Source organism: Oncorhynchus tshawytscha, linkage group LG25 (assembly GCF_018296145.1).
Source record: "Oncorhynchus tshawytscha isolate Ot180627B linkage group LG25, Otsh_v2.0, whole genome shotgun sequence".
Classification (NCBI taxonomy): domain Eukaryota; kingdom Metazoa; phylum Chordata; class Actinopteri; order Salmoniformes; family Salmonidae; genus Oncorhynchus; species Oncorhynchus tshawytscha.
In genome coordinates this window covers 39,171,821-39,186,300 of record NC_056453.1, presented here as the reverse complement: position 1 = coordinate 39,186,300, position 14,480 = coordinate 39,171,821, and positions in this window count along the sequence as shown.

Here is a 14,480-nt window from a genome sequence, read left to right as displayed (position 1 = left end):
GTTTTCTCTTTATACTCATTGGGTTATTTTTGACCCAGCTAGGAGGGTCACTTAGTTGGGTTCATTTTGACCCAGCTAGGAGGGCCACTTAGTTGGGTTAATTTTGACCCAGCTAGGAGGGTCACTTAGTTGGGTTAATTTTGACCCAGCTAGGAGGGTCACTTAGTTGGGTTAATTTTGAGCTATGATAAATCCGATCAGATGATTGGAGGTGTGGTTTAGTAAAGCTGTGACTTTCAGATAGTTATTTTTGGCCACCTTTAAGAGTAAATGTAATTCTGGTTTAATCTGTTCTGTTGTATTGTCAACACACGTTAAAGTTGAGCATTGACACTTTTGTAGCTTAATGAGTTCCTCAAGTATCTATGCATATCCCAATGTTGAGATAGTTACCATTTTGTTATAATATTTAAATAATATTATGTATTGTATATTAAAATATGCAATATGCTAAAATATTAAAGGGACATTTAAATGTACACTGAGTTACAGGTTTAGTTTTTTCAATTTACGTTTTGAGTTTAGACTTTAGCACGTACAGCTTGTTAGCGTGTCACCTCGTTAGTCAGTATGTGTTACAAATGTGCTGGTTGCCATCTCGTTAGTGGGAAGGTGTTTCGCCTGGGCTGGCCCAGGTGCTATTTAAGAGTGGCTGGCCTAGTATTCCAGTTGTCTTGAGAGATGTGGCTGGCCTAGTATTCCAGTTGTCTTGAGAGATGTGGCTGGCCTAGTATTCCAGTTGTCTTGAGAGATGTGGCTGGCCTAGTATTCCAGTTGTCTTGAGAGATGTGGCTGGCCTAGTATTCCAGTTGTCTTGAGAGATGTGGCTGGCCTAGTATTCCAGTTGTCTTGAGAGATGTGGCTGGCCTAGTATTCCAGTTGTCTTGAGAGATGTGGCTGGCCTAGTATTCCAGTTGTCTTGAGAGTTGTGGCTGGCCTAGTATTCCAGTTGTCTTGAGAGATGTGGCTGGCCTAGTATTCCAGTTGTCTTGAGAGATGTGGCTGGCCTAGTATTCCAGTTGTCTTGAGAGATGTGGCTGGCCTAGTATTCCAGTTGTCTTGAGAGATGTGGAGTGTCAACACCTTCCTATTTTGATTTCTAGACAAAACATTCCTTTGTGTGGTTTTGTTTTGCTCCACCTTCTTTGTTTTGCTTCCTGCCTTTGATTGATTTCGGTATGGGTTTCTCTTTTGTTTGCCTCGTAGGGAAATTTAGTGGGTGTCTTATAGGTTCCAGTTGTTGTTGCTAGACATCTTTCAGTGGACACCCCCATGATTGTCTTTCAGAATCCTCCTTAGACCCCACCTGTTTAATTTTGGTTGTTGTCAATTACTCTTTGGTAGTTCCCTCTTCTGTTTGAGCGACAGGATTTAGTCTTCTTTCTGGGGAATGTAACACAGTGTACAAACATAACATGATGAACAGGAATGACATTTACCTGTAAATAACCTATGGATTAACTTGAAAAAAAGACCCGTCTGCAAGATCAACCCATCATGAGAGTGAATGAAAAACCCAACTGATGGTTAAATTAACCCATGTTTGGGTAATCCAAAGGTGTGGCTTTCAGATAGTTATTTTGGGTGTAAACTGTTATTGAGAGTAAACATAAGTCATGTTCGTCATGCTAAGTTTGTACATTTCAAATTTCCTTCAATATTCTTTTCAAATTACACATTTACACATGCAAAATGAATAACATATTATTTAAAAATGACACATTTAGACATACAAAATGAATAACATATTATTTAAAAATTACACATTTACACATACAAAATGAATAACATATTATTTAAAAATTACACATTTACACATACAAAATGAATAACATATTATTTAAAAATTATAACGAAGTGCTAACTTTGCACCTAAAGGGATACTTCGGGGTTTGGGCAATGAGGCCCTTCATCTACTTTCCCATTCAGCAGATGATCTTATCCAGAGCAACTAGGGTTAAGTGCCTTACTCAAGGGCACATCGGCAGATGTTTCACTTAGTCCACTTGGGGAGTCAAACCAGCAACGAACCAGCAACCTCTCAGTTACTGGCCCAATACTATTAACCGCTAGGCTACCTGCCGCAGATGAACTCATGGGTACCATGTTTATGTCTCTGTGTCCAAAATGAAGGAAGTTAGAGGTAGCTTTGAGAGCCAATGCTATGGGTATCTGCTAGCATGCTAGAACATACCCGTAGACTTCCAGCAATTGCGCTAATCCTGGTTAGCATTGGCGCACGAAACTACCTCTAACTTCCTTCAGTTTGGACACAGAGACGTAAAAAATGGTACCCATGTCTGCCAAAAATAACTATCTGAATTCCACGCCTCTACTAAACTACACCTCCAGTCTTCTGATCTGACCTGGTGGATCATAGCTCAATAACCCAGCATCAGCACCTCATCTTAAAGAAAACAATGGGTTACTTGTGACCCAACTGCCTTGGTCTAAATAACCCACAGTGTGTTCTGTCCAATATTTACCCTTTTTTTTTTTTTTTTAAACATAGCATTTTTATTTCATTTTTTTTACAGTCAGTCAATCAGGATCAGTCTACCTCTAAGGTTAACAGTCAGTTAATCAAGATCAGTCTACCTCTAGGGTTAACAGTCAGTCAATCAGGATCAGTGTACGACATACCCAAATCTAACTGCCTGTAGCTCAGGCCCTGAAGCAAGGATACGCATATTATTAGTACCATTTGAAAGGAAACACTTTGAAGTTTAAGTAAATGTGAAAGGGATGTAGGAGAATATAACACAATAGATCTGGTCAAAAATAATACAAAGAAAAAAACAACCTTTCTTTTGTATTTTTTTGCACCATTATCTCTGAAATGTAAGAGAAAGGCCATAATGTATTATTCCAGCCCAGTTGCAATTTAGATTTTGGCCACTATTTGGCATCAGTGTATGTGCAAAGTTTTAGACTGATCCAATAAACCGTTGCATTTCTGTTAAAACATTTGTATCAAGACTGCTCAAATGTGCCTAATTTGTTTATTAATCACTTTTCATGTTAAAAATTGTGCACTCTCCTCAAGCAATAGCATGGTATTCTTTCACTGTAATAGCTACTGTAAAGTGGATAGTGCCGTTAGATTAACAAGAATTTAAGCTTTCTGCCAATATCAAATATGTCTATGTCCTGGGAAATGTTCTTGTTACTTACAACATCATGCTAATCACATTAGCCAACGATAGCTCAACCGTCCCGTGGAAGGGACACCAATCCCAAAGAAGTTTTAACAGTCAGTCAATCAGGATCTGTCTACCTCTAGGGTTAACAGTCAGTTAATTCAGATCTGTACACCTCTGCTACTATTTATATTTATAGACATGTAAATAGAGAGATGAGGAGATTGATTGATGCATTGAGTCCAGATGGGATGCATGAGGTTATAGTGGCTTTCAAAGGGATACTTTGATAAGCTAAATTTAACCTCTAGTTGCAGTTCTATTTTCTCTTTAACAAGGGAAAACCTAAATGCGATTGAGGAACATGATCAGTCTGACCTTTCATATGGAAAAAAAAATCTAACAGACAAAACCAAACTGAAAAGAATAACGTGCACATCCCAATTGGCACCTCATTCCCTAGATAGTGCCCTACCTTGGTCAAAAGTAGTGCACTATGTTGGAAATAGAGTTCCATTTGGGACGACGCCATGCTCACTAAGAATCTCGTTTGTTAGTCTAAGCAATGGAATAGAGAAAGTCTATTCTGATCCAAGCCTAGGGCTGTGGCAAGGCATGACATTTTTTCAGTCGGTGATTGCCAAGTAAATAACAGCCGGTCTCACGGTAATTTCCCATTAACTAACATAAACACATTTAGCATATCCTGGCCCATGCATAGCCTACAAGCCACTGATGCAGACCTTTGGAACATATACGTTTTAAAAAGTCTAATAAATCCATGTAATATAGCCTAGACCATCACAATAAATTCATGTAATATAGCCTAGACCATCACTATAAATCCATGTAATATAGCCTAGACCATCACAATAAATCCATGTAATATAGCCTACACCATCACAATAAATTCATGAATTATTTTAGATGTGACTAAAGAAACATGATATGAAGAAAATCTAGTGTATTTCAGAAGAACAGAATAGCATATTCTGAGTTGTCCTCATGTTAGGCCCTGATCTGGCTATGCCATATGGCTGTGGGCTACACTAGTTAATTTAGCTGACAAGATTTGCTTAGAATTCCGTGGCATTATTTAATATTGTTTTATAGAATGAAGAATACTATTGAACATAGGCTGAATAAAATAGAAAGGATATTTATGGAAATTGATTTGTCACGTGATCGGGTCTTTCTCACTGACTAGAAGTGAGGACAGACACACCGGGAACGCAACTGAGCACGTCCTTATCGAATTCTGAGGCTTTTCGTCAGCCAACAAGATGAGTAGGCCTAACAAACAGCAAAAGCACTAGCCTATGTCAATCTACTATCTCCCACAGAAAAAGTTGACCTATTCTATTCTGCGTGATAAATAAATATTCCAAACATAGTCTGGGACAGTTGTGGGATGCAATAGATCCCAAATTAATACAACCACTAGCATCAAAAAATACTTTTTTTACACAATGTGGTTGACGCAACAATTTGGTTGACGCAACAGATCAGAACTGTTTAGCTTAAAATTTTGATAAACTATTAGGCTATTTTTCACATTGTAAGCGCAGCAATGTGCACATGGTAGTAGGCTATAAGCATGAATGTTCCTAAATGCACTCAATTAGTGGGAAAACAGTGTTCTCAAAAGTGATTATTCATGTGATGGTTTTTTAGAAAGGTGCATTTTTATGTTGAAAATGATCTTCTCCAAACTTGAAACTCAGGCGCTGCTTATGTATGTCAGTTAGGCTCTACCCTGATCTGGCTGTGCCATATGGCTGTGGGAAACTAGGTCCTGATCTGGCTGTGCCATATGGCTGTGGGAAACTAGGTCCTGATCTGGCTATGCCATATGGCTGTGGGAAACTAGGTCCTGATCTGGCTGTGCCATATGGCTGTGGGAAACTAGGTCCTGATCTGGCTATGCCATATGGCTGTGGGAAACTAGGTCCTGATCTGGCTATGCCATATGGCTGTGGGAAACTAGGTCCTGATCTGGCTGTGCCATATGGCTGTGGGAAACTAGGTCCTGATCTGGCTATGCCATATGGCTGTGGGAAACTAGGTCCTGATCTGGCTGTGCCATATGGCTGTGGGAAACTAGGCCCTGATCTGGCTGTGCCATATGGCTGTGGGAAACTAGGTCCTGATCTGGCTGTGCCATATGGCTGTGGGAATCTAGGTCCTGATCTGGCTGTGCCATATGGCTGTGGGAAACTAGGCCCTGATCTGGCTGTGCCATATGGCTGTGGGAAACTAGACCCTGATCTGGCTATGCCATATGGCTGTGGGAAACTAGGCCCTGATCTGGCTGTGCCATATGGCTGTGGGAATCTAGGTCCTGATCTGGCTGTGCCATATGGCTGTGGGAAACTAGGCCCTGATCTGGCTGTGCCATATGGCTGTGGGAAACTAGACCCTGATCTGGCTGTGCCATATGGCTGTGGGAAACTAGGTCCTGATCTGGCTATGCCATATGGCTGTGGGAAACTAGGTCCTGATCTGGCTGTGCCATATGGCTGTGGGAAACTAGGCCCTGATCTGGCTGTGCCATATGGCTGTGGGAAACTAGGCCCTGATCTGGCTATGCTATATGGCTGTGGGCTAAACTAGGCCCTGATCTGGCTATGCCATATGGCTGTGGGCTAAACTAGGCCCTGATCTGGCTATGCCATATGGCTGTGGGCTAAACTAGTTAATTTAGCAGACAAGATTTGCTTAGAATTCCGTTTATTCCATTATTTAATATTGTTTTATAGTATGAAGAATACTATTGAACATAGCTGAATGAAATAGAAAATATATTTTAGAGATATTTATGGAAATTGATTTATGTCACGTGATCGGGTCTTTCTCACTGACTAGAAGTGAGGACAGACACACCGGGAACGCAACTGAGCACGTCCTTATCCAATTCTGAGGTGCATATTGAAGCTTTTCGTCAGCCAACAAGATGAGTAGGCCTAACGAACAGCAAAAGCACTAGCCTATGTCAATCTACTATCTCCCACAGAAAAAGTTGACCTATTCTATTCTGCGTGATAAATAAATATTCCAAACATAGTCTGGGACAGTTGTGGGATGCAATAGATCCCAAATGAATACAACCACTAGCATCAAAAAATACCTTTTTTACACAATATGCACATGGTAGTAGGCTATAAGCATGAATGTTCCTAAATGCACTCAATTAGTGGGAAAACAGTGTTCTCAAAAGTGATTATTCATGTGATGGTTTTTTCGAAAGGTGCATTTTTATGTTGAAAATGATCTTCTCCAAACTTGAAACTCAGGCGCTGCTTATGTATGTCAGTTAGGCTCTACCCCCGTTGTAAAGCGGATTCATGTGCTTCATTTTAAGAAGTTATTTGGTTTTGTGATACAAACCTTATCAATACAGGAGATGTGTAACTATGATTTGAAAAAGTAGCAAAAAAAAAAAGTCAAGCACTGTTTCTTGCCGTACTGCACACAAACTGGCCATAATTCACAAGTCAAATCAAATAAAATCAAATGTATTTATATAGCCCTTCGTACATCAGCTGATATCTCAAAGTGCTGTACAGAAACCCAGCCTAAAACCCCAAACAGCAAGCAATGCAGGTGTAGAAGCACGGTGGCGAGGAAAAACTCCCTAGAAAGGCCAAAACCTAGGAAGAAACCTAGAGAGGAACTAGGCTATGTGGGGTGGCCAGTCCTCTTCTGGCTGTGCCAGCATGGTCGAATAATAATAAGGCAGAACAGTTGAAACTGGAGCAAGTGATAATATTTAACTCACAAGTGATAATATTTAACTCACAAGTGATAATATTTAATTCACAAGTGATAATATTTAACTCACAAGTGATAATATTTAACTCACAAGTGATAATATTTAATTCACAAGTGATAATATTTAACTCACAAGTGATAATATTTAACTCACAAGTGATAGGCTAATATTGTCACCCATCAGCCTATTCTTGATTTAATATTATATGTCCATATACTAAATCATATACATTACTAGTCTGGACACATCTACTCATCCAAAGGTTTTTCTTTATTTGTCAAATGTTCTACATTGTAGAATAATAGTGAAGACATCAAGAATATGAAATAAGACATATGGAAGAGTGTGCAAAGCTGTCATCAAGGCAAATGCTGGCTACTTTGAAGAATCTCAAATATAACATATATTTTAATTTCTTTAACACTCTTTTGGTTACATAATGATTCCATATGTGTTATTTCATAGTTTTGATGTCTTCACTGTTATTCAACAATGTAGAAAATAGTAAAAATAAAGAAAAACCCTTGAATTAGTAGGTGTGTCCAAACTTTTGACTGGTAGTGTATGTGTGACATTTGCTTTGATGTAGAATGGACCGTTGTCATGGACCTGTCTCGAAACAGGGGCAGGGGGGAAAATGCACGTCATTTATACACTTAAATAGCGAATGGAGGATGATTTTCCTGTGGTTCATTTTCATGCCAGAAATGTGCTTAATATTAGGAACGTTGAGAAATAAATATAGACTAGGCCTACAGAAAGCTGATGGGAACCTCCTCTTTTTAATAGAGGCCATTTCTCACGGAATTGCATAACCTATAGAAATGTTGCATAACAAGCTTATGAGCTCTCATGAAGTGTTTGATTAGATTTTCAATTACATTTGCATTGATGTCAGAGTGATTAGAGGAACAATAGAGTGCTGAGTACCAGGCAGTTAGCAAGTTTGACTCTGACTCCAGCCACTTTAATCATGGGAATTGAGGGGAAATTATGTAAATATATCACTAGCCACTTTAAACAATGCTACCTTATATAATGTTACTTACCCTACATTGTTCATCTCATATGCATACGTTGATACTGTACTCTATATCATCGACTGCATCCTTATGTAATACATGTATCACTAGCCACTTTAACTATGCCACTTGGTTTACATACTTATCTCATATGTATATACTGTACTCGATATCATCTACTGTATCTTGCCTATGCTGCTCTGTACCATCACTCATTCATATATCCTTATGTACATATTCTTTATCCCCTTACACTGTGTATAAGACAGTAGTTTTTTTTTTGGAATTGTTAGTTAGATTACTTGCTCGTTATTACTGCATTGTCGGAACTAGAAGCACAAGCATTTCGCTACACTCGCATTAACATCTGCTAACCATGTGTATGTGACAAATAAAATTTGATTTGATTTGATTTGATTTGATTTGAAGTTTGGTAGACTACTAATGACCATCAGCAGCATCAGCGATTGGAGAAGTCTCATTACCGTGACTTAGTGGTCAATTTGGCTGTCATCATGACTCATGACTGCCGGTGTGACGGTAATATGGTCACCGTAACAGCCTGCTTTTTCTTTTATCCTTTCGCTGTAATGTTTTGTTTTTAGAACTGGGTAAGCCTCAACAAAGAGCGTGTGTTGTGTTGTCTTGAATTTCAAAGACCCGATTTCAAACCCAGGGACCGTGCAGACACCCAGGGACCGTGCAGACACCCAGGGACCGTGCAGACACCCAGGGACCGTGCAGACACTCAGGGACCGTGCAGACACCCAGGGACCGTGCAGACACCCAGGGACCGTGCTGACACCCAGGGACCGTGCTGACACCCAGGGACCGTGCAGACACCCAGGGACCGTGCAGAAACCCAGGGACCGTGCTGACACCCAGGGACCGTGCAGACACCCAGGGACCGTGCAGACACCCAGGGACCGTGCAGACACCCAGGGACCGTGCAGACACCCAGGGACCGTGCAGACACCCAGGGACCGTGCAGACACCCAGGGGACATGCAGACACCCAGGGACCGTGCAGACACCCAGGGGACATGCAGACACCCAGGGACCGTGCAGACACCCAGGGGACATGCAGACACCCAGGGACCGTGCCAACAACTTTCTGCTCTCTTGTCCTCTAATGACTTTAAGACTTTCCTATTCTTACACACATGCATGCACTCATAAACACACACCATTCTTACTAAAACACTCAGTTGGTTTGTCTCTGGAATGTTACACTGCAGGGATAAATTCACACTAAATCCTGGATTTACGACTGAAACCTTCCTATTTCCCTCCACAGCATACAGTAGACCTACAGTCTACAGTACAGCGTACTGTACAGTGGACCTACAGATGACCTATAGTCTAAATAAAGATATTGTTGCCAGAACCTGAAAGAGAGAAAAACAGTGAGGGTGTTCCAAAACATAACCAACAATCATTATCTTCCTTTATCTCCTCTTATCCACTCACAAAGTGAGTGAAATGACCCAACACGAGGTCCTCTGTAGCTCAGTTAGCAGAATGTGGCTCTTGCAAAGAAAGGATATTGGGTTCAATTCCCCAGGCCCGCAAAAAATTATGCATAACATGACTAAGTCACTCTGGATAAAAGTGTCTGCTAAATTCTATATCTTACAACCTTTAAACCCATAATATCATACAAGCAAAACACAATCCTGCTCCACAGGCTTTCCCCTGTTTACTGTTTGTAAAATGCTATATTTGATGGGGAGAAATAAATTCTGTCCCTACAAATAGTAACCATGCATTCTATTTGCTAATGGATATCGGCACAGATTTTTACAAAGATTATAAATGCTATACTGACTCAGCCTATGGTGCATATCTCCTAGAACTAGGTGTTATCTTATACGCACTATTTATCAGGAATCAAGGTAAGATCCAAGTGCAGACCGTGTGAAGTAACAATGCTTATTGTAACACCAGGGGCATGCAAACGACAGGTCAAGGCAGTCAGGCTCAGGTTCAGGGTCAGGGTTAGGCTCAGGGTCAGGCTCAGGGTCAGGATCAGGCTCAGGGTCAGGGTCAGGATCAGGGTCAGGGTCAGGATCAGGCTCAAGGTCAGGCTCAGGATCAGGGTCAGGCTCAGGGTCAGGATCAGGGTCAGGGTAGACAGAGGTCAATAATCCAGAGGTGGGACAAAGGTACAGGACGGCAGGCAGGGTCAGGGTCCGGGATGGGCAGGGGGGTTCAGGCGGGAGGGTAAAAGGTCAAGACAGGCAAAGGTCAAAAACCAGGAGGATGAGAAAAGACAGGCAGGGAAAGAAACAGGAGCTGACAGGCCGAACGCTGGTAAGCTTGACAAACAACCAACTTGCAACAGACAAACAGAAAACACAGATATAATTACCCAGGGGATAATGGGGAAGATGGGCAACACCTGGGGGGGGGGGTGGAGACAAGCACAAAGACAGGTGAAACAGATCAGGGCGTGACACTATTGACCTTTTGTAATGCACACATATGTATACATTTCCGTATGGAAGTACATCCAGGAGGCTCTTTACCTAGTTACTAACAATGACACTGCACAGAACCCTCACCGGGTCATTCAATGTGACCACAGACCTTGTTGTTGTTACTGACCCAGGGACCTTGTTATTGTTACTGACCCAGGGACCTTGTTGTTGTTACTGACCCAGGGACCTTGTTATTGTTACTGACCCAGGGACCTTGTTGTTGTTACTGACCCAGGGACCTTGTTATTGTTACTGACCCAGGGACCTTGTTATTGTTACTGACCCACAGACCTTGTTATTGTTACTGACCCAGGGACCTTGTTATTGTTACTGACCCAGGGACCTTGTTATTGTTACTGACCCAGGGACCTTGTTATTGTTACTGACCCAGGGACCTTGTTATTGTTACTGACCCAGGGACCTTGTTATTGTTACTGACCCAGGGACCTTGTTATTATTACTGACCCAGGGACCTTGTTATTGTTACTAACCCACGGACCTTGTTATTGTTACTGACCCACGGACCTTGTTATTGTTACTGACCCAGGGACCTTGTTATTGTTACTGACCCAGGGACCTTGTTATTGGTACTGACCCAGGGACCTTGTTGTTGTTACTGACCCAGGGACCTTGTTATTGTTACTGACCCAGGGACCTTGTTATTGTTACTGACCCAGGGACCTTGTTATTGTTACTGACCCAGGGACCTTGTTATTGTTACTGACCCAGGGACCTTGTTATTGTTACTGACCCAGGGACCTTGTTATTGTTACTGACACAGGGACCTTGTTATTGTTACTGACCCGGGGACCTTGTTATTGTTACTGACCCAGGGACCTTGTTATTGTTACTGACACAGGGCCCTTGTTGTTGTTACTGACCCAGGGACCTTGTTATTGGTACTGACCCAGGGACCTTGTTATTGTTACTGACCCACGGACCTTGTTATTGTTACTGACCCACGGACCTTGTTATTGTTACTGACCCAGGGACCTTGTTATTGTTACTGACCCAGGGACCTTGTTATTGGTACTGACCCAGGGACCTTGTTGTTGTTACTGACCCAGGGACCTTGATATTGTTACTGACCCAGGGACCTTGTTATTGTTACTGACCCAGGGACCTTGTTATTGTTACTGACCCAGGGACCTTGTTATTGTTACTGACCCAGGGACCTTGTTATTGTTACTGACCCAGGGACCTTGTTATTGTTACTGACCCAGGGACCGTGTTATTGTTACTGACACAGGGACCTTGTTATTGTTACTGACCCAGGGACCTTGTTATTGTTACTGACCCAGGGACCTTGTTATTGTTACTGACCCAGGGACCTTGTTATTGTTACTGACACAGGGACCTTGTTATTGGTACTGACCCAGGGACCTTGTTATTGGTACTGACCCAGGGACGTTGTTATTGTTACTGACCCAGGGACCTTGTTATTGTTACTGACCTTGTTATTGTTACTGACCCACGGACCTTGTTATTGTTACTGACCCACGGACCTTGTTATTGTTACTGACCCAGGGACCTTGTTATTGTTACTGACCCAGGGACCTTGTTATTGTTACTGACCCACGGACCTTGTTATTGTTACTGACACAGGGACCTTGTTATTGTTACTGACCCAGGGACCTTGTTATTGTTACTGACCCAGGGACCTTGTTATTGTTACTGACCCAGGGACCTTGTTATTGTTACTGACACACGGACCTTGTTATTGTTACTGACCCAGGGACCTTGTTATTGTTACTGACCCACGGACCTTGTTATTGTTACTGACACAGGGACCTTGTTATTGTTACTGACCCAGGGACCTTGTTATTGTTACTCACCCAGGGACCTTGTTATTGTTACTCACCCAGGGACCTTGTTATTGTTACTGACACAGGGACCTTGTTATTGTTACTGACCCAGGGACCTTGTTATTGTTACTGACCCAGGGACCTTGTTATTGTTACTGACCCACGGACCTTGTTATTGTTACTGACACAGGGACCTTGTTATTGTTACTGACCCAGGGACCTTGTTATTGTTACTGACACAGGGACCTTGTTATTGTTACTGACCCAGGGACCTTGTTATTGTTACTGACCCAGGGACCTTGTTATTGTTACTGACCCAGGGACCTTGTTATTGTTACTGACCCAGGGACCTTGTTATTGTTACTGACCCACGGACCTTGTTATTGTTACTGACCCACGGACCTTGTTATTGTTACTGACCCAGGGACCTTGTTATTGTTACTGACCCAGGGACCTTGTTATTGGTACTGACCCAGGGACCTTGTTGTTGTTACTGACCCAGGGACCTTGTTATTGTTACTGACCCAGGGACCTTGTTATTGTTACTGACCCAGGGACCTTGTTATTGTTACTGACCCAGGGACCTTGTTATTGTTACTGACCCAGGGACCTTGTTATTGTTACTGACACAGGGACCTTGTTATTGTTACTGACCCGGGGACCTTGTTATTGTTACTGACCCGGGGACCTTGTTATTGTTACTGACCCAGGGACCTTGTTATTGTTACTGACACAGGGACCTTGTTGTTGTTACTGACCCAGGGACCTTGTTATTGGTACTGACCCAGGGACCGTGTGTTGGTCAACGGAGAAGGCTCCAGTCCAGGAATACATCACAAAATCATAGTGCTACAAGTGTCATACACAAGTGTGTGTGTGTGTGTGTGTGTGTGTGTGTGTGTGTGTGTGTGTGTGTGTGTGTGTGTGTGTGACATGTTTACTAATCCACCTCTGTTAAATTACCCCTAAGGTCAGTTTCTGACACCACCAGACAGTTAAAACCAGAGGGCCAGAGTCTTAGAAGGCTTTTGATTCTGGAGCACATAGATGAAGCTTTACATGTCATGTCAGAGGGGATCAGTCACCAGTATCAGATAGATGACACATACCGGCATGGTAAAACCACTGTGAAGGTCAACAAAGACAGAGGCCATTGGACACAACAACAACAACATAATATTAACGATGCATTTAAATAACTCAAGCCCATAGCAACACAGCACAGCATTTCTCAGGTCTATTTTCTCTTTATGAATGCCCATGGGAGTGTCTGATCATTCTATACCTGTGTGAATGTTGGTCAATGTCCCATGCCTGATTTAATACACAACGGTGAGTTACAATTGAAATGGATGAAGATCATGTGATAGACAGTGTGTGATATACAATGAAATGGGGGGCCCTCTAAAAATAAGCATCACTTGGGCAGAAGGGGTTTAGCGCTGACATGCAAATTCAACATTTTCTGTATACTAAAAGACTAAACGAAGTACAAAAAATAAATTTCATGTACAAGGTTAGTGTTAGGTTTAATGTTAGGGTTAGGTTAGGTTAGGTTAGGGTTAGGTTTAATGTTATGGTTAGGGTTAGGTTAGGGTTAGGGTTAGGGTTAGGTTAGGGTTAGGTTTAATGTAATGGTTAGGTTAGGGTTAGGGTTAGGTTTAATGTTATGGTTAGGGTTAGGTTTAATGTTATGGTTAGGGTTAGGGTTAGGTTTAATGTTATGGTTAGGGTTAGGTTCGGGTTAGGTTAGGGTTAGGTTAGGGTTAGGGTTAGGTTTAATGTAATGGTTAGGTTAGGGTTAGGGTTAGGTTTAATGTAATGGTTAGGTTAGGGTTAGGGTTAGGTTTAATGTTAGGGTTAGGTTAGGGTTAGGTTTAATGTTATGGTTAGGTTAGGGTTAGGTTAGGTTTAATGTTATGGTTAGGTTAGGGTTAGGGTTAGGTTTAATGTTATGGTTAGGTTAGGGTTAGGTTTAATGTTATGGTTAGGTTAGGGTTAGGTTTAATGTTATGGTTAGGTTAGGGTTAGGTTTAATGTTATGGTTAGGTTAGGGTTAGGTTTAATGTTATGGTTAGGTTAGGGTTAGGTTTAATGTTATGGTTAGGTTTAATGTTATGGTTAGGTTTAATGTTATGGTTAGGTTTAATGTTATGGTTAGGTTAGGGTTAGGTTAGGGTTAGGGTCAGGTTTAATGTTATGGTTAGGTTAGGGTTAGGTTTAATGTTATGGTTAGGTTAGGGTTAATGTTATGGTTAGGTT